This window comes from Mustela nigripes, chromosome 7, assembly GCF_022355385.1.
Source record: "Mustela nigripes isolate SB6536 chromosome 7, MUSNIG.SB6536, whole genome shotgun sequence".
NCBI lineage: Eukaryota > Metazoa > Chordata > Mammalia > Carnivora > Mustelidae > Mustela > Mustela nigripes.
Genome location: NC_081563.1, coordinates 7359492 through 7377468, shown reverse-complemented (window position 1 = coordinate 7377468; position 17977 = coordinate 7359492).

Sequence of the window (17977 nt, the reverse complement as noted above, 5' to 3'; positions counted from 1 at the left end):
CTGGGGTCACCTCCACATAGCAGAGCCTTTAGATCCTCGGTTATCAACTGTCAGGGGGTGAGCAGAGTCTGTAGACGTCTCTGGAGGGCCTGTGGTATAGTCCAGGAGGCAGAGAGGTCAGGGAAGGGGCCAGAGGGAGGAGCGAAGTGGCCACCTCCACTGGCTCGGATACTAGGCCTTGTTACCTCTCACATGGCCCCAGGAGTGCCCTTACTTCCAAGCGCAGAGAAATTCAGCAATCCCTCAGATGTAACAGAATCAGTAAGTAAGAGTGAACCGAGGTCTGCTGACTCCGAAGGCCTTGTTCTTTCCACCAGACCATGTTTCGTCCAACGGTCCAGAGATGGTTGGTTCCGAGGACCAAGTGCTCAGTCCCCCACCTTTGTTCAGAATCAGGAAACTTTGTGTGCACATGGATCAGAAGGCCAGCAGTTTCTGGAACTGTCTTTATTTCAGACTATATGTCACATTCACTGCATAATCTAAGAAGATGTCTTGGAAAGCCCAGTCTCCGCACTGAGATGACTTCCAGAACTCTCCCACACCCAGAAATCACGAGGTTTATCACCAGCCCAGGGCCCCGAACTTTGGCTTAGGGCTCTGAGCCTCTAGAGAATCCAGGGTCTTGTTCTCAGCTTGACATTCTCCCTTGGAACGGAGGGACACCCTACATTTGTGATGTCTCTCTCTCCTTCCTGAGGCCAGGGCTTGGGCATTATTCATCTCAAAGCCCTGGGCCCAGGCAGCTTTGCGTTGGCTGTGCAGGAATCTTGTGGATGACCACGACCACTGGTGATCCCATGGACAGTGAGTGATTAAGGCTGGAAGCCACGAAGAAAGTCCCCATGTGTGTCCAAGGAAGCTACAGACCCAAGAAATCCCACACTTCTATCCCACAAAAGAACAGAGGGCTAACGCTACACTTGTTCTAGAAGGCAGGCGTCTGCCCGTACAACTTGGGTGGCCGGTGTGGGGACAATGGGAACAGCACTGAGGAATCCCGCACTCCTTACACCAGGAGGTAAATTTCTTGAAGTCATGTCATACTTCCACTTGGTGGCCTCCGCCAGATTCCATGTCACGTGTCAGCTAAGATGATTGATGTGGTTGCCCACCCCTCCACCCAGACTGGAGTCTCAACTCAAGGATAACCCTAAATCTTCCAGCCCCAAAGAGGCTTGGCGAGCAGGCCTGATGGAGGTTCTCCAGAACAGTCCTTCCCGTCCCTGAGCGCCAGTGTTTCTATCCCTTCCAACGACTACAGACCCCGACAGTCCGGGCCCATCCCGATCTGCGCCCCAACCACCAACTCTCCCCAGCACAGGCCTTGTTTTTCCACCAGCTGTCTAGTCACGGCCGAAGCAGAGCCCCTGGCAGAAACGGAGTTGCCTCATGTTCATTCATTCCTCAAACCCCTCCTGAGCTCTCCTGAGCTCTGGGCCCAGAGGCCCTGGGGCTGGGGATGGAACATCCAGGACACACAAAGTCCCTCACGGCAACATGGTGCCGGGCAAGCCGCTTGCAGCCCAAGAGATTTGGGAGGTCTGTGTAGACGCCCTCACTCAAGAAATTATAGGGGTTTTAGGAGTACTATGTCAAGAACTGGGGACAGAGATCAAATACACATTGCTTACTATGTCACATTCCCCGTCCGCCTTGGAGTCACTGTCCTCTCAAGGGGGAAACCAGGAAGCTAAGCGGCTGCTCTCTAGTCTCTGGGCTCAGGTCTATAAGTGAGTGTTTGCCTGAGGTCACAGCTGCAAATCAGAGGGTCCCAGAGCCCTAAGCCAGTGGTTCTCCAAGGTTGGGGCTGAATGCAGCGTCAGGATCATCTGAAAACCTGTTCAAATGCGAATTCTCAGCCCCACCAGCTCTGGAGTTTTAACACACTCTGGGGAGGTGCCGCACAGGTTCAAGTATGAGATGCTGACTTAAGCCGCCCCTTTATGCAACTGACCTGAGCGCGGTCTCCATTCCCAGAGAGTATGACCATCCCGGCGGGAAGAGAGGGCTATGGAGCGTGGGAGCCAGGGGCTCAGGATCCCAGAGGAACAGGACTGGGTTTGAAGGTGGGATTCGGGCCGATTCCTGGGGGACTGAAGGAGGAAGCCTGTAGATGGTGGGGAGGAAACAGGGGATGGGGGCAGGGCTGAGAGCACCAGAGATCTGGAGCGCCAGGAGGAGACCTGGGCTTCTCCCTGCGGGAAACGGAACACGGGTGCTCCCACGGGTCTAACAGCGGGTTCTGCTCCTTCTGGGACAGGACTTGCCCAGGCACTTTGTGCTGAGAGACTATCAGCTGTCTCTCTCCTAGAGAATAGACATGCACAAAGGCACCTTCCCCAAGGACTTGTCTCTGCTGGGCTCCGGTGTCTCAGTCTAAACCCAGTCCCCCAGGACCCGGAGCCAAAAGGGCAGAGCCGAGCGCAAGGGGGCCTCCCTGTCCAGGAAGCGATGGTCAAGCGGGGAGCGCCCCCCTGTAAGAGAAGGTAGGAGAGACAAGGGGAAGGGCGAGGGGTTGAGGAGTGGAAGGGGTGGAAGCTTCCATCAAGCCCCTCCCAGCCCCACAGGACGCCCTGCCCATCAGCATCAGGATCCCTGTTTGTGGGTTCAATTATGATGACATCTTGGTGTCCGCTTTCCGGCCTCCGATTCAACTTCACTCATTCTGCGGACATCGCTGAGCCCCCACTGCTGGCCCGTGCCCACGGAGCGCCCAGTGTCCGCACCAGCCCATCCTGCCCGCATGTGCACAGGCACCTGTCAGTGCTTTACTTCATGAGGCTCAGTACTCTTTTTTTTTTTTTTTAAGATTTTATTTATTTATTTGACAGAGTTCACAAGTAGGCTTAGAGGCAAGCAAAGAGAGAGGGGAAAACAGGCTCCAAACAGAGAGCCTGATGCAGGGCTCCATCCCAGGACCCTGGGATCATGACCTGAGCTGAAGGCAGAGGCTTTAACCCACTGAGCCACCCAGGCACCCCAAGACTCAGTACTCTTGCAACCACCCCCATTCTGTAGGGGAGCATGTGCCTCTGCTCACATACCTAGACAGCTTGGTTAGCCAGGATGTGACCCCAGCAGTTCCCAGACACTAAACCCCCTCCCAGACCAGGGTACCACCGGAGAAGTTGGATGACTTGTCCCAACCCTCACACTGGGAAGAGAGGCAGCTCTCTTTCCATCACGTGACCTATAACCCCCCCTTTCCATGCCCCCCCCACGGAAGCCACAGAGCCTGCAACATGAGATCTGAACCCAGGGGCTCTGTGGAAGGAGCTGGCTCAGCCCAGAGCTTAGGGACATGCACCATCTTCCTGACACTCCTCCCCGACCTTGGGTTGTCTATGGAAAGGGTGATGGACAAAGAATCAGTCTGGGTTAAAAGAAAAATGAAAATCAGTTTGGTAGGGTGCGGGGATAAAAAGGGCTCCTCCATTCCTGCCGATTAGTCTTTGTCGGGCCTGAGGGTGGAAGTGTATCCGGTTTGTTGATCTTCTTTGGCCCAGACAGGTTGTGGGGGCGTGGAGGAGGCTGGCAGAGCCCCACGGCCTTCGGTGATTGTGGCTATATTAAGATCAATTACACGGGGCAACAAACATTTGAATCATTCTCAATCCTAACTGCTTGGGTTTGAATATGCATGAGAAGCTGCCCAGAAACGACTAAAATACATACATACATACACATATATAGTCAAAAAGACAGACAGGTCTGGGGTGAAGACAAACCAAAAGGCAATTTTCCACCCTGGTGAAAAGGTGCGGGAAGCGTGTAGGGCTTTGCGCTGGATTAACGGATGAAGACACATTCATAACCGACGTGCAAATCCAGGGGCCCACCCGGAGTTTGCCCACATCGACCCTTTCATCCGGGTAGAAAGTGCTTTCCCATTTACAGACGGGGAAGCTACAGCTGCGGAAGTTAAGATCACACCACTCATCCGTGCCCAGGGAAGAAGTTGAGCTGAAATCTCTCTGTGCCCAGAGCCCTGCCTCTTCCACGCAGACATGGCTCAGGCCCTGAAAGACCCCACTTCTGCTCACACCACACTCCTCCAAGTTCAGGCTCCACAAAAGCGATTTCCACTTCTAATTCCTGAACGTCTGCACACAAGAACAGTGTCAGACAGGACCATAGCCAATACTGAGCAGGAGCAATTGGAAAAGAAAGAATTCCTGGAAATGAAGAGTCATAATTCTAAAAAATATTCAGATGGTTAGAAGAACGAGATAATGGGCTCAGCTGAGCACTGAATCAATAATATAGATGAGAAAACCAAGAAAATCTTCAAACGGGGGCAGAAAGGCAAAGAAAACAGAACTACCTGTGCCAGACATAAAGAACAGACACTAGTCGGACTTGTGTAGAATTGATCCTCACATTTTTCTAAAGATTTTGTTTATTTAGTTGAGACAGGGAGATAGAGGAGGAGTAGAGGGCAGAGGCAGGGGACAGGGTGAAGCTGACTTGTCGCTGAGAAGGGAGCCCAACACAAGGCTTGAACCCAAGACTCTGGGTTCATGACCTCAACCAAAGGCAGGTGCTTAACCAACTAAGCCACCCGGGGGCCCCTGACCCTTACCTTCTAATAAGAATCTTTGAAGAACAACAACGATAACAAAAAAACGGAAATGCAGGAGAAAACACAAGGCAATAATGGCAGTGAATTTCTCTGGGCTGAAGAACATCTTGAGTTTCTAAACTACAAGTCTACCAAGCGTTGCACAGGAAAAGCTTAAAAAGATGCATACTTTCTAGGTGAAGTGTCGTGTCCTGAAAGAACTTCAGAATTCCAACATTACAGAAACATCCTAAAAGCCTCAGCAGTGAAAAATCAAATGACCTGTAAAAGAAGAAAAAGCAGCTGTCTTTGGGCGAATCCACCCGGCAGGCGTCGTCCTGCCCAACCATCGATCTTGACTGAAACGCAGAAAGACACGGACTAGAGAGTTTACGGTCCGTATGTCTATTCTGAAAGATACGTGCAAGGATATGTCTCCAGCAAGACAAAAAAGGGACCCAAGAAAGAGGATGACATAGCAGGCAAGAAACAAAAAATTTTACTCCATTTCCAGAGATGCAACGTGAACAAAGATCATGGGACGACCGCTGGGTCGCAGACCTCGAGAGCAAATGGCACAAACCCAGTCAGGAACGTGGGAGGCTCTGGAAAGAATGCCTCCAGCAGGAAAAGCACATTCAACTTCAGCGAGTACTATGAGAAGGAACTGGACAATCCCAGTGATAACAAGAAGGCAAATCAACCATGACATTTTAAAAAACTTTGTCTGCCCCTTCACCTGTTGACATCAGATCCCATCTTCCTCTCCATGTCTGCGATGAAGATTCGTCACATAATCATGATGTCGAGAATGCTGGCTACCAGTTTCAATTTGTTCAGAACCAGTTGAAGGTCAAAGCACAGAGCTAATTACTCAGCACAGAGTACCCGGTTTAAAGCTTGGTGGTGTGCAAATGAGAGGCCTGGGGAGCCAGAGAGTGGGGGAAGGCAGAAGGAAACACGAGAACCTACTCTCACTTCTACGTCGGGGAGTCAGCAGATACCAAAGAAACTGCCGTGTGGAGAAGGAGAATTTTATTAGGTGAAGTGCTAAGGGTGACCACAGAAGAAGTAAAAAATTTAAAATGTGACTGAGAGAGATTGGGGTTGCTGGGAAGGGTTAGTTGCAGAAATAAGCTAACGTGCCTCATTTCCTTGTGAGGGACAAATCCTTTTGTTCATTTGCTGCATGTTTATTAAACACTTACTATGTGCTTGGCCCTGTGCTGTGTTCTGGGAGTTTGGAGGTAAGCAAACACCGAGCCCCTGTCCTCAAAGAGCTGGCACTCTAGTGAGGAAGACAGATGTTAATTGTAGGAATAAAAATCACACAAGTAAAGGTAAAATTGCAAATGTGGTAAAGGTACCAAGAGAGGCATGTGGTGCCATAAGAGTATAGCGTGGAGGCATGTGATCTAGAAAGACGCTACTATCAGGCTGCAACGGGGGGACATTGAAAAACTAAGTAAGCAAGCAGAGGAGAGAAAGCAGAGGGAGCAAGCAACATGTGCAAAGGCCCTGTGGCAGGAGGAATTGAAAGACTGAAAGAGGACCAAGATCCTAGATGATGCAGCAAAAGAAAGAGCAGGTAGTAGAGGTGGAGGCTGGAAGGTAGGCAGGTAGAGGATGCACAGCTCCGTAGACCAGGGGAAGAGTTTGGGTCTAAAAATGTTGCGATCATTACCATGTTCTATTCCAAAGAATTGAATAAGGCAGAAGGTTTTCCAGCTCACTTGAATGTAGGCCTGATATCAGCTTTCTCAGGGAAAAAGATGACACAAAACAAGAAAACTGACAGCCAACCTCACTTGTCAATATGAAGTTAATGGTCTTAAATTAAATGTAAGCAATAGAAATCTGGCTGTAAACTTAAGATAAAATGCCTCACGACCATATAGATTTTATTCCAAGAATGCCAGGGTGTGTAACCATTAGGAAATCATTTAATTATTACATTTCCATGTTAATACACTAAAGAAATATAAAATATACAAAAGCATCTCATCTCAGTAGATCTGAAGAGGCATTCCATGAAATTTAAAAAGTTTATTCTTAACTTTTAAACATTATTTGAAAAGCGAGGAGAAGAATGAAACTTTCTTAACTTGATCAAGGACATCAAGCAGTCAGACAGCAAACATCGCCAAGGGAAGGATGTCAGAACCCAACCCGTGCTAGAGATCCCCCACCGCACAGAAAGACAAGACAAAATAGGGCTTCAATTTAAAAGAAATGGAACTGCCCTTCTTCTGCAGATAATATAGCTTTTAAGACTTCTTTATAAATCAAGAGAAAGCAAGTGAAAATTCCTCAGAACTAATGAGAGTCCGGACAGTTGGTTAGTAAGCGGGGGCCCCGGACCCGCAGCATCAGCGGTGCTGGGAACTTGCTAGAAATGCAGGTGCCCAGGCCCAGCCCCAGACCTGCTGAGTCAGAACTCAGGCCAGGAAGGGGAGCAATAGGTCTTTTAACAAACCATCAAGGTGATTCTGACAGATGCCAGATGTTCGAGAACTGTCGTTTTAACGCACTGGAGTCCGAGAATAGAATCCCATTTAAAAACCTCATGTAAATCCACAGTTGAAAAAAAGGTTCTCTTCACAACACAACAGCTATCATGCCACCGACCTGCGTTCCCCAGGTTAGGGCTGTGTGTGGGGGTTTGAACAGCTTTATTGGGATATAATTTACAAACCGTCTAATTCACCCGCTTGAAGCATACAGTTCAGTGGTTTTTACTACCTTCCGCTAACACCACAGTGGATTCTAGACCATTTTCATCCCCCCCACACCAGATCAACCCTGAGCCTTCAGTGGTCACCCCCTATGCTTTCTTCTGCCCTCCAGCTCAGCTCCCCACGACCATTGGGCTACTTTCTGTCTCTACAGACTCGCTTCATGTAAATGCACTCACACACTCCGTGGCCTTGGGTGCCTGGCTTCTCTCAAGTCACATCATGTTTTCGAGATTTTTCCGTGCCGTGTCATGTGTCAATACTTCATTCCTTTCGACGGCCAGGCAATACCCCACTGCATGGAGAGTCCGTATTTTGTTTATCCATCCAGGATGGTTTTCTTCCTTTTCTGGAAGAAGGAAAAGTCCCTGGGAGCCGTGGCTGGGGCTGAGTTTGGGCCCAGGCTCCGAATTATCTTGGACAAGTCACTCATCTCGTTGAGGGTCAGTTTCCCCATGGTGAAAAGGGGTGACTGCCCTGTCTGGGGACCCAGGCTGCCTCACAGGCCCTCCAGGGCGCCTGGAGTCGGGGAGCCTGAGGTGACTGTGGGCCGCGAGGCGTATCGAGATTTATAAGAAGCGGAACCACACCCAGTAGCATCTGAACGTGGGTGGAGAAGCCAGAGGCAGCTACTCAGAGCTTGTGGGGGGAGGCACCCTAAATCTGGAGCTAATATTTGCTGATGGCGATCCTCAAGGACTCCCACTGTCTGGTCTTCCCAGAGAACAATAAAAAATGCGTGATCCCTCAGGCCTGTCCAAGCCCAGGATGACAGGAAGATCTTAAACGAAAGTGCTAGGTCCTGCTGGCTTCATTCCAGCACCAGGCACCTGCCCTCTGGGACGATGAAGGTGCTGTGACATCCAAACCAATGAGGGGGGCATCTAGCTGGAGATGAGCTGTCAAGGGGGGGTAAGCCATTCCAGCCAGGCTCCTCAACTTAAGAGAACAGAGGGAAAGAGCCCAGGGCATTTACCAAAGTGGTTCTCAGCCTGGGTGACTGTGCCCCCAGGGGACATTTGACAATGTCTGGAGACATGTTTGGTTGTCACAACTGGGGGCGGGGAGCAGGGGGGTGCCAGGGGTAGAGGTTAGAGTTGCAGTTAAACATCCTACAATGTACAGGACAGCTCCCACAATCGATAATAATCTGTCCAAAGTGCAGAGAGTGCTGTCCTTGAGGAAGCCTGATCTCTACCTTCAGATGGCTGTGACCATGCCAAGGTCGGGACAGAAGGGTAGTATAGATGACAGAGGCTGGGAACTGCTCTGAAGAGGCTGGATCTTCTCCCAGACTAATGGGGAGCCATAGGCGGTGTTAGGCAGAGGGGTGATACCTCTGCCCTGTGTTTTGGATGCATGTTTTGGGCCTTGGAATGGAGAATGGACAGTGTCTTCTGATGCTACCAAACCGGCAAGAAATCGGACCTCTTTTGCTCGAGGCAGGACCTGGGGTAGCAGAGACCTGCTGATCAGAAGAGGCGTGTGCTCTTCTCCGGGACACATTCCCATCAGGCAGCTTGTGCACGCCCACAGACCGGGCACCCACAGGGCAGAGCCAGGGCCTGGAGCCACAGATGGGGGCTTCCCAAATCCACCCTGGCTCTGGGCACACCGGGGTCAAGCACAGCCCCCTGCTCAGAGCTGTGCAGCTCCCATCAAAGCAAAGCTGTTGACAAAACCCGTTTTTCTTTGCCTCACAGAGGTGTGGGGCGTAGCTGAGTGTCTCACGGGACCCCGTCTGAGGAGCACTGGCTCTCATCCTTCTCTGCTCCAAAGCTGCCAGGTCCCCCCACAAAGCCTCAGCTCACCCACCTGCTCATTACCTCCCTCCACAGACACCTGCGTCCTGGGCTGGGCTGGGCTGCTCTGGGCTTAGGGTTGGTCAGAAACGCATCTTCCTTAAATGCTTAGTAGCTTCCTGTCAGTTCCGTGATACGAGGAGCTAAGACACAACTCCTGTTCTGAAGGAGTTCACGGCCAGGAGGGGAGGCATGCTGGCAGTGACCAAATGAGGCCGGTGCTCTGATAAAGGGAGGCCAAGGAACTCAGAGATGAACAGCACACCTAGACTGTGCTGTCAGGGAGGGCTTCTTGGAGGAGGTGACCCAGAGGATGTGCCTTGGAAGACGAGCAGGAGGTAATCAGGCAGAGATGGGGCAGTGTGTTCTCTTGTGTCCCCACAGAAGGGGAGGGAGCATTAGAGACTGCCCAGAGGTGAGGGGAAAGGGGGGTGGGGGGATGGTGAGTGGGCCACGATTCCAGGGTAATGGGCGACCACGGCCATCTCTGCTCAGCATCCGCTTGTCCTTGCCGCAACCCCTCTCCACCAGGGATGGTTTGAGGAACCCAGGCCCAGGCTAGCCCAGGCAGAGCCATCCCCCAATCACAGGGATGACCCAGTTCTGGCCGGTAAGAGGCAACGGGGGTGTTTCTTAGGGACAAATTTGAGGCTAAGATTCATACTAGCAGAGAAGAGCTGGAAGTTGCTGAAAGAGATCAGAAGGGGCACCCCACTCCCTTGACACCCCCACAGTGACAGTCCCCTGACCATGTCCTAGGAAGCCTGCGACTCGGGACCAAGAGGCCCGGGGGCTAGGAAGAGCTGGTGCTTTGTCACCTAACGTAATGGTCTTAGTGGCCCACATAGACTCGGCATGGAAAAGCGAACCGGGGTCCCACCTCAGGCTGCAGGTGGCCACTGGACCGAGGCAGGCGCAGGAGGGACCCCCGCAGCCTTGGAGAACCACAATCACAGGAGAGTTTCTAGGGGCAGAGGACATGTCCCCCAAGCATGAAGCACAGAACCTGGCAGGCTCCCAAGTAGCTGCCTGACCAGTGGCAAACAAAGCGTCCTACAGGCCCGCGACAGCTCAGCTGCCCCCACCCAGCGCACACGAGAGCTTCTTACCGCCATCGCCTGCTCTCTCTCCGATACTGGGTACTTTGGGGGTGAGGGCAATTGAGGACTTATCTCTGGCCACAGGTCACCAAACTAGACCTGCAGGGCGTGGAGGCATTTCACGAAGGCCTGGTGGGCCCAGGCTGGGAGGTTGTGCCTTTGGGTGCCTGGCTCTAAGAGGGGGCTGCGGGTCATGCATACGGCCCGGACTACTCCAGCCCCATCACAGTACCCGCTCCTGTGTCAGTGAGGGTTGTGTTAACCCAGGCCTCAGCAAACGAGCTTCTGTGACCACAAGAATGGATCCAACAGTGGATGGCCACTGAAAAGAGGAAAAGGAGGTATCTGCTGGGAGCTTCTGGGAATGTGTTCCTTATTCTGGCTGTCTCTTCCTCTAGAGCAGATTGCTGCTGCAGCCATCCTACTATCAGAGGCTCGTGCCCATACTTGAAGGAGGCAGAGCAGGGAGAAGTTCAGGGGAAGAAAGCCAGGCCCCTGGATCAAGCCAAGCCTGAAGCCCGCCTGCCCTTAACCTAAAGCACAACCCTATTGTTTAAGTCGGCATGATTCAGGTTTCCTGGTCACTTGTAGCCCAGAGCATCCCACTGGCTGGCCTGTGAAACAGAGAGGGGACGGAGAGGGGCAGGCCATACTGCCTCATCCTAGAGGCCTCAAAGGAATGACAAGGAATTTGGACCTCACCTCAAGGGCTGGGTTTGGTGGTGGGAGGAGGGGGAAGGAGGAGGTTAAGCAAGGTGACAACTCGAGGAATCAGCAGTTTTGACAAATCACTTTGTTGCACCGAGAATGGATTTCAGGGCCAAGACTAGGAGCGGGGAACAAGCAAGTGCAGCTGGGGCCCGCTGGCTGCCCCTCCCCCAGCCCCACCGGACCCCTGAGGTGCTGTTTCCTCAGGGGGGCGGGGGAGTTGCTGGCTTCAGGAAGTGAGGGTAGCGGGGGCTTCACCCTGTATTCTGTATGTGGCCTCAGAACATTCTCTGGGAAGAATGTGGCTTCGCAGCCAGACCCGCAGCTCCAGAGCACCCGAAGTGGAGAGGGGCGTGGGTGTAGGGCTTCACCTGCCCGTCTCCCACGTGGGACTCCACCTCCCACAGGCTCCCTGCACGGAGCAAGTGTCCCCACATTGACGTGAGGCTGCCCCCTCGGAGCGGCAGAACCAGTGTGGCCTGTGGGCTGGGCTGTGGCACGCGCGTCACCCACCAGCCCCCGCGTGTGGGGCAGGTTGGGGGCCGCTCCCTCCCTCCCTCGGCTGGGCAGGGGGCCGGGCCCAAGAAAGGCCTTGGAGGAGTCGTCCCTACTGGGCTGTCGCTCACGCAACTCCCATGTTAGGGCTTCCTGACCGAAACACCTTCTGGCTTCTTCACCGAGGACCCAACTGAGTGCTTGCTCATTCGGTGTAAACGCTTAGTCCTCTTCTGTGCCTGGCAGGGGCCATGCCGAGCAAGGCCAGAGAGCCAAGATGCTGCGATATTGTGATTTTTTTTTTATATAAGAAATATATCTATTTGGTCTTCGTCTCCATTTCCAGCAGAGCTCCTAAAACCCTTGGAGTTTCCTAAGTGATGAGAGCAGTAAAGCTTCTTTTGTTACGGTTTAGAGGGCACTTCTGGACCTCACTAAGGGCAGGGCGGGTGGCTAGTGGAGCCAACCACATGATCAGAGGCTAGAACATTCAGTCCCACCCCCGGGGAGAGGAGGCGGGCCCCAAGCTGATTTCACACACCAATGGCCGTGAGTTAATCAATCGGAAGCTTCCATCAAAACCCCCAAAGACAGGGTTCTGAGAGCTTTCACGTTGGTGAACACGTGGAGATTTGGGGAAAGTGAGAGGCTCAGAGAGGACCTAGGAGCTCCGCACCCTTACCCAGGACACCCTTCCCCACCCCACCCCCCCGCAGCATCTCTTCCACCTGGCCGGTCCTGAATTCTGTCCTTTCAAAATACACCTCTAACCTAGTAAGTAAAGTGTTTCTCTGATTTCTGTGAGGCTCTGTAGCAAATTAATCAGCCCAAGGCTGGGGCGGTGGGAGACTCTGATTTATAGCCGGCGGGTTGGAGGCCGGTGATGAGCTGGACTTGTGACTGACACCCTGAGTGCGTGGAGGCCGCTGGACCCTTCTGCCGACCAGTCCCTGGTGCGGGCAGTCTTGTAGGACCGAGCCTTTAACCTGTGGAATCTGGTGCTGTCTCCGGGCACATAGTGTCAGAGTTGTGTTACAGTGTAGATAGCCCGCTGGCTCACCAGGGAATTGTCAGGTTGGGGACCCCCCTCCCCGACACCAGAAACTGATGCTCTGTCCCCACTGCCAAGAGACAAGACAGGTCCCTGTGGAATCTAAGGCAGAGAAGGTCAGGGCATGATCTTGGTCCTCAGATCGAGCCCCACGTCAGGCTCCCTACTCAGCGGGAGTCTGCTTCTCCTTCCTCTTCCTGCTGCTCCCCCGATCACGCATGCGCACCCTCTCCAATAAATAAATAAAGTAAAATAAAAGAGAGAAGGTCTAGGTCGGGCCTGAAGTCTGGCCACCCATGGCAGCGTGCCACGCACAGAGCAGGTGACAATAAGTTCATCCCCTAATTTATCCCACAACCACTGGGTGCCAGGCACTGCTCCGGGTGCCAGGAGAAAGACCTGTGACCCAGATACAAACCTGCCCCCGGGGGCTCATAGCACAGGTCACCCAGTGTCCCACAAGCAGCAGCACCAAGGAAAGGCAGTGTGAGGTACAGACAGTCAGGGTCTCTGTCCCGCCAGGGAGGGCGGGGTTCAGTCCCGGCCCAGTCACCCCACCATCGTTCGTGGGAAATTGGACAAGGGGCTTAAGCTTTCCCAGCAGTGGTTTTCTGGAAAAGGTGCTACATGCTGGGCACAGAGTGGGTTATCGGGAGAGACGTGTCCCTGCCTGCCCACTCCCTGCTTGTGCTCTGGGCAGCCAGCTGAGGAGGACATCTGGGGTCCCCTGTCACCATGTTCCATGCCTGTCTGGTCCAGGAGCAGGACATGGCCTGTGCTCCTGAGGATGGACAGTAAATCTGTCTGCAGTCCCCGCCTTTGTTGGCTGGGAACCACGTCTTGGGAAGGCAGAGAGCTAGAGCAGGAAGAAGGAACTTGAGGGGAACCAGGAGTCTTATTGTCTTCTTTTTGTTTAGGATGCAGGAGCTGAGGTATTTTTGCACATGAACACATAAACACACACACGTACACACACACACACACACACACTGCCTGGCACTTGCATCACACGCTCTGAAGGTCTATGAGGAGAAGCAGGTGGACCCCTCATTCTGGCTGAAAATATTCAAAGGTAAAGATGGGGACACCTGGGTGGCTCAGCCAGTTAAACATCAGCCTTGGGCTCAGGTTGTGATCTCAGGGTCCCGGGATTGAGCCCTGAGTCAGGATTCCTGCTCAGCGGAGAGTCTGTTTCTCCCTCTCCCTCCACCGCTCCCCCTGCTTGTGCTCTTTCACGCTCTGTCAAATAAATAAATAAAATCTTAAAAATAATAATAAAAATAAAATGTGAAGATGTGTCAACAAAAGTTTGAAATTAACTGTCGGCCCAGTGTCTTTAGACGGTAAGCCCTGGGCTCTGCCCAAGTGTCCAGAGCCACACCATGTGTATGTGATGGACAGATTGGGGACACTTCTCAGTTGAATTTCTAAAACCTCAGTTTTGGGGCACCTGGGTGACTCAGTCAGTGAAATGTCCGACTCTTGGTTTCAGCTAATGTCATGATCCCTCAGTTATGGGATCGAGCCCCACATCGGGCTCTGTGTTCGGTGCGGAGTCTGCTTCAGATTCTCTCTACCTCTCCCTCTCACTCGCTCTCTCTCTCTCTCAAATAAATAAATAAAATCTTTTTAAATAGATAAATGAGTAAAACCTCACTTTTGATGCTTGGCCCAAACCCGTAGCCAGGAGTGGATGGGGAGCGGACAGAGAGGGGAGGTGCGCATGGAGACGGGAATAGGGGGTCTGTCTCTGGTGACGTTAGGCAGCCACGTGAGCCGCCCCCCACCCCGGTTGACTCAGGAGCCTCTCCAGCACGGCTGCTGCCCCTCTCTGGGCCACTAGGCAGCGGCGTCAGCTGGGAGCAGGGGAGAGGGTCTTTCATCCTGGTCTGGACGTAGGGGTAGAGCTCTTGACAGTGGAAAGCTGCAAGGGCCACGGGGGCGGCAGGAGTCCCCCTGCTCGAAGGACAGAGTACAGGAGCGCCAGTGTTTGGGATTGGAAAACCTCCGGCTCTGCTGCAATGGTGGGGGGAGGCAGGGGGTGGGGGCAGTGGGAGATGAAGCTGGAGAGATACTCTGGAGCCTGCCCTGAAGGGCCCTGAGTGCTGCGACTAGTCTGGGGCAGGGGAGAGAGAGGGAGGGCTCTGTTCCCACGTCCCATACCCACTCAGGTGCTAGAGGCGGCCCGTGCTCCTGGAGGCTCCGGCCCACCTGTGAGCCCGCCGGGCCTCCCCAAAGGCCTCCACTCCAAGGCCAGGTCAGCCCCCCTCCTCCAAATCCAGCGGGGAGCCAGACAAGTCCAGGATGGCAGGGACAAAGCCCCGGGCCTCAAAGCCCGGTTCCTGGCCGCTTAGCCAACAGGTGCGCCCGCAGAGACTGGCCTGCGCATTCCCATCTGCACCTTCCCCAGGAGCTGGGCTGTCACGGCTCCCGGCCTCCCCGCCAAGCTCTTGTCAACAGGCCTCAGGCTTGTGTTTGGGGAGAAGCCACGTGGCCGCTGCCAGGAGCCCACTGAGGGCTGCTCTTTCCCTCGCCGCGAGCCTGAGAGAAGAGCAGGCGGCGGTGGGGGGAGATGCCGCTCTGCAGGGTGGCGGGTGCCCCGCCGGAGCGGGCTCCCACACGAACCTCCCCTCAGCGGCGTGACCACACGGGTGTCATCCACAACAGGACCGGCCACTCCTTCCAGGCCGGTTGTCGACAGAGAGAAACAAAATCACGACGACGGCTGCCCTGGCTCCGAGTCCGGCTGGCTGACGGTGGCAGCGCCAGGAACGGGGAATTGACGGAGCACAGCCCCCTAATCTTTGTTTCTCTTTCTTTCCCTTTTGGAAGCCCACAGGCTGCGACAGTGGAGAAAAGCCTTTGGGGGGGAGGGTGCTTCCAGCTCAGATCAGGGGTACAGCGGAAACCCGCTTACAGATCTGCCACCGAATATGTCCTCATGAACGCGGTGCATGGAGACGTCTGGTCTCCGGTGGGAAGGTGGGGGGCCTCTCTGGAAACACCTGCCCCTTGTTTCCCAGGAGATGTCCGAAAGCAATTGGGGAGACCTCTTGTCCTCCTCCTGCTGGGCGGCGGGGTGGGGAGTGGGGGAAGGCTAGAAGGCCGGCTGGGGCTGAGGAGGAGCGGGCAGTCCCTCCCCTGCCTGGGCCAAGGACAGGCAAGGGCCCCCCCTGTGCCCCAGGCATTCCCCTCCCGGGCCCATCCCCCACAGGAACTCCCCTTTCAATCCAGCAATCTGCACCCAGTCCCGAAACCCCAGGCGACTATCTCACCCGCCTGTCCGGGGTTCTCAGGAAGTGTGTGTGAAAGAATTTCAGGTCTTGTCACTTTCACAGATTTCCACCCACCCCCCATTTCCTGGGTATTTTGTTTCATTGTTTTCCGTGGTACCTCCCAGCCCCAGATGGCAAGTTTTATACTCCAGACACCTCCTACCCTCGCCAGCACGGATCCTGAACCGTGCACGGCCCGAGCATCTGGTCCAAAGCGGCTTGCTCAAGGAAATGTGTTTTCCTTCTCAATCTTTCCTTAAAAAAACACCACCACCAGACCCAGTCCATCTGGAATGATGGCTTTCCAAGAGATCAGATGACAGCATCTTGCACCATTAGGAAGCTCAGGGTCACACACTGGGGCGGGGGCGGGCGGTGACCTGGGTTCTGATGGAGACTGAAGAGCAGCACCATGGCCAGGCGTGGGTAACGGCGGGCGGCAGGCCATGGGCACGGCTTCTCCCTCGCCACCGAGGAGTGGCACACAGCCACCAGCCTGTTCCCTTATCTGTAAAACTAAGCCTAATTAATTCACTGCATGATTTGGTTTTACACACACGCACACACACACGCACACACACACGGACTTGCACTCACAATTCTGCTTTCAAAAATGGCACAGTGCTCCCAAGGTGGTGAGAATAAGGGGGCCCCTCAATCCAGCTGTGGACTGCAGGCCTTTAATGAGCACCCCCCCCCGCCCCCCACCTCACTTGACTGCACGGGATTTGGCAACACATTTTCCCATCAGTTCATTGGAGAAGAGCTGGACCAGATGATGCCTATTTTCCTTTTAACTCGGATGTGCTGCGATTCTGTGAAACCTATCTTTCTTTCCTCCTCGCTCAGAATCTAACGAGTCCCAAGAAGTTTGCCAGAATCACCAAAGTCAGAGAAAAGGCTGTTTAGACTCTGGTCCCAGGAGAGGGGAGATTCGGTGACACCATAGAGGGGAGGTCAGGAAGGGAGGGAGGGACTGGCTTGCAGAGGAGGAATCCGGGCTTGCCGAGATCCCGATATAGGAAGCCAGAACTTGGGGATTCTCAGAAAGAAAGGAAGGAGGGCCTCTGTGACTCCCTACCCAACCAGGGACACTGAGAGGGACCCAAATCCCAACTCCTCGGAAGTGAGCCGCCCCTACCCTGCTGCTGGGTCTTTGCTCATGATGTTCCTGGGGTGTGCACAGCCCTTTCTGCTTCCAGGACAGCTCCTACTCATTCTTCAAGGCCTAAGAGATCTCATTTCCCACACCCGGGTTGGCACACTGTCACTGTGAAGGGCCAGATAAGAAATATTTTGGGCTCTGAGGACCATGTGATCTGCTTCACAACCACTCACGCCCGCCCTTGCAGCAGAGAACAGCCAGAGACCATCTGAGAAATGGGCGTGGCTCTGTCCCACTAAGACTTGATTTGAATTGCAGATAATTTTCACATGTCACAAAATATTATGATTTCTCTGATTGTTTTCTTAACCATTTTAAAGCGTAAAAAGCCTTCTTAGCTCGCCGACAGCGCAAACGGCAGACTACATTTGGGCCCCCGGCCACAGCTTGCCAGCTCCTGTTCTAGCCTCTTGTTCCTCTCCCAAGTGTGGCTTCTGGACCAGCCCCAGCGTTCCTGGAAGGTAGTGGCTGTACCTGGAAGTTTGTTGGAAATGCAGCATTTCAGGGTCCCAGGCAGATCTACTGATTAAAATATTAGCATTTTAGCAAGAGCACCAGATGACTCGTGTGCACTTGAAAATTTTTAAAAATTCTGAGGGGTGCCTGAGTATCACCCTAGGATTCTCATGTAACGGCTGCAGGTGCCGGTTGCCCACCAGGATCTTGCACAGTTCCCAGGAGGTTCTAAAGTGCCCTGGAAAGATTCTCCAGGGAGAGAGGGCTCCCCCACCCCACCTGGCTCTCACAGCCACCTGGTCACCCCTCCACAGCCAGCCTGTCCCACTCGGAGCTCCTCTGACACTGCGACACCGTCTAACCCTAATTCGTGAAGGTTCTCAGACAAATCACTCAACCTCTCTGCACACAGTCTCCTCCTTCCAGTAGATGAGCTGGACTGTGAGATGCTTCTGCAGCTCTAAAACACTCTCTCCTAACCCCCAGGTGAACCAAAGGGAAGGCGCCTCCTGATCTGGGGTCCTCCTAGCTTCTCCCCAACCAGGAACCCCCCCCCCCCCCCCCCCCCGCAGCACGCCCTCCACCCCCCCCCCCCCCCCCCCCCCCCCCCCCCCCCCCTCCACCAC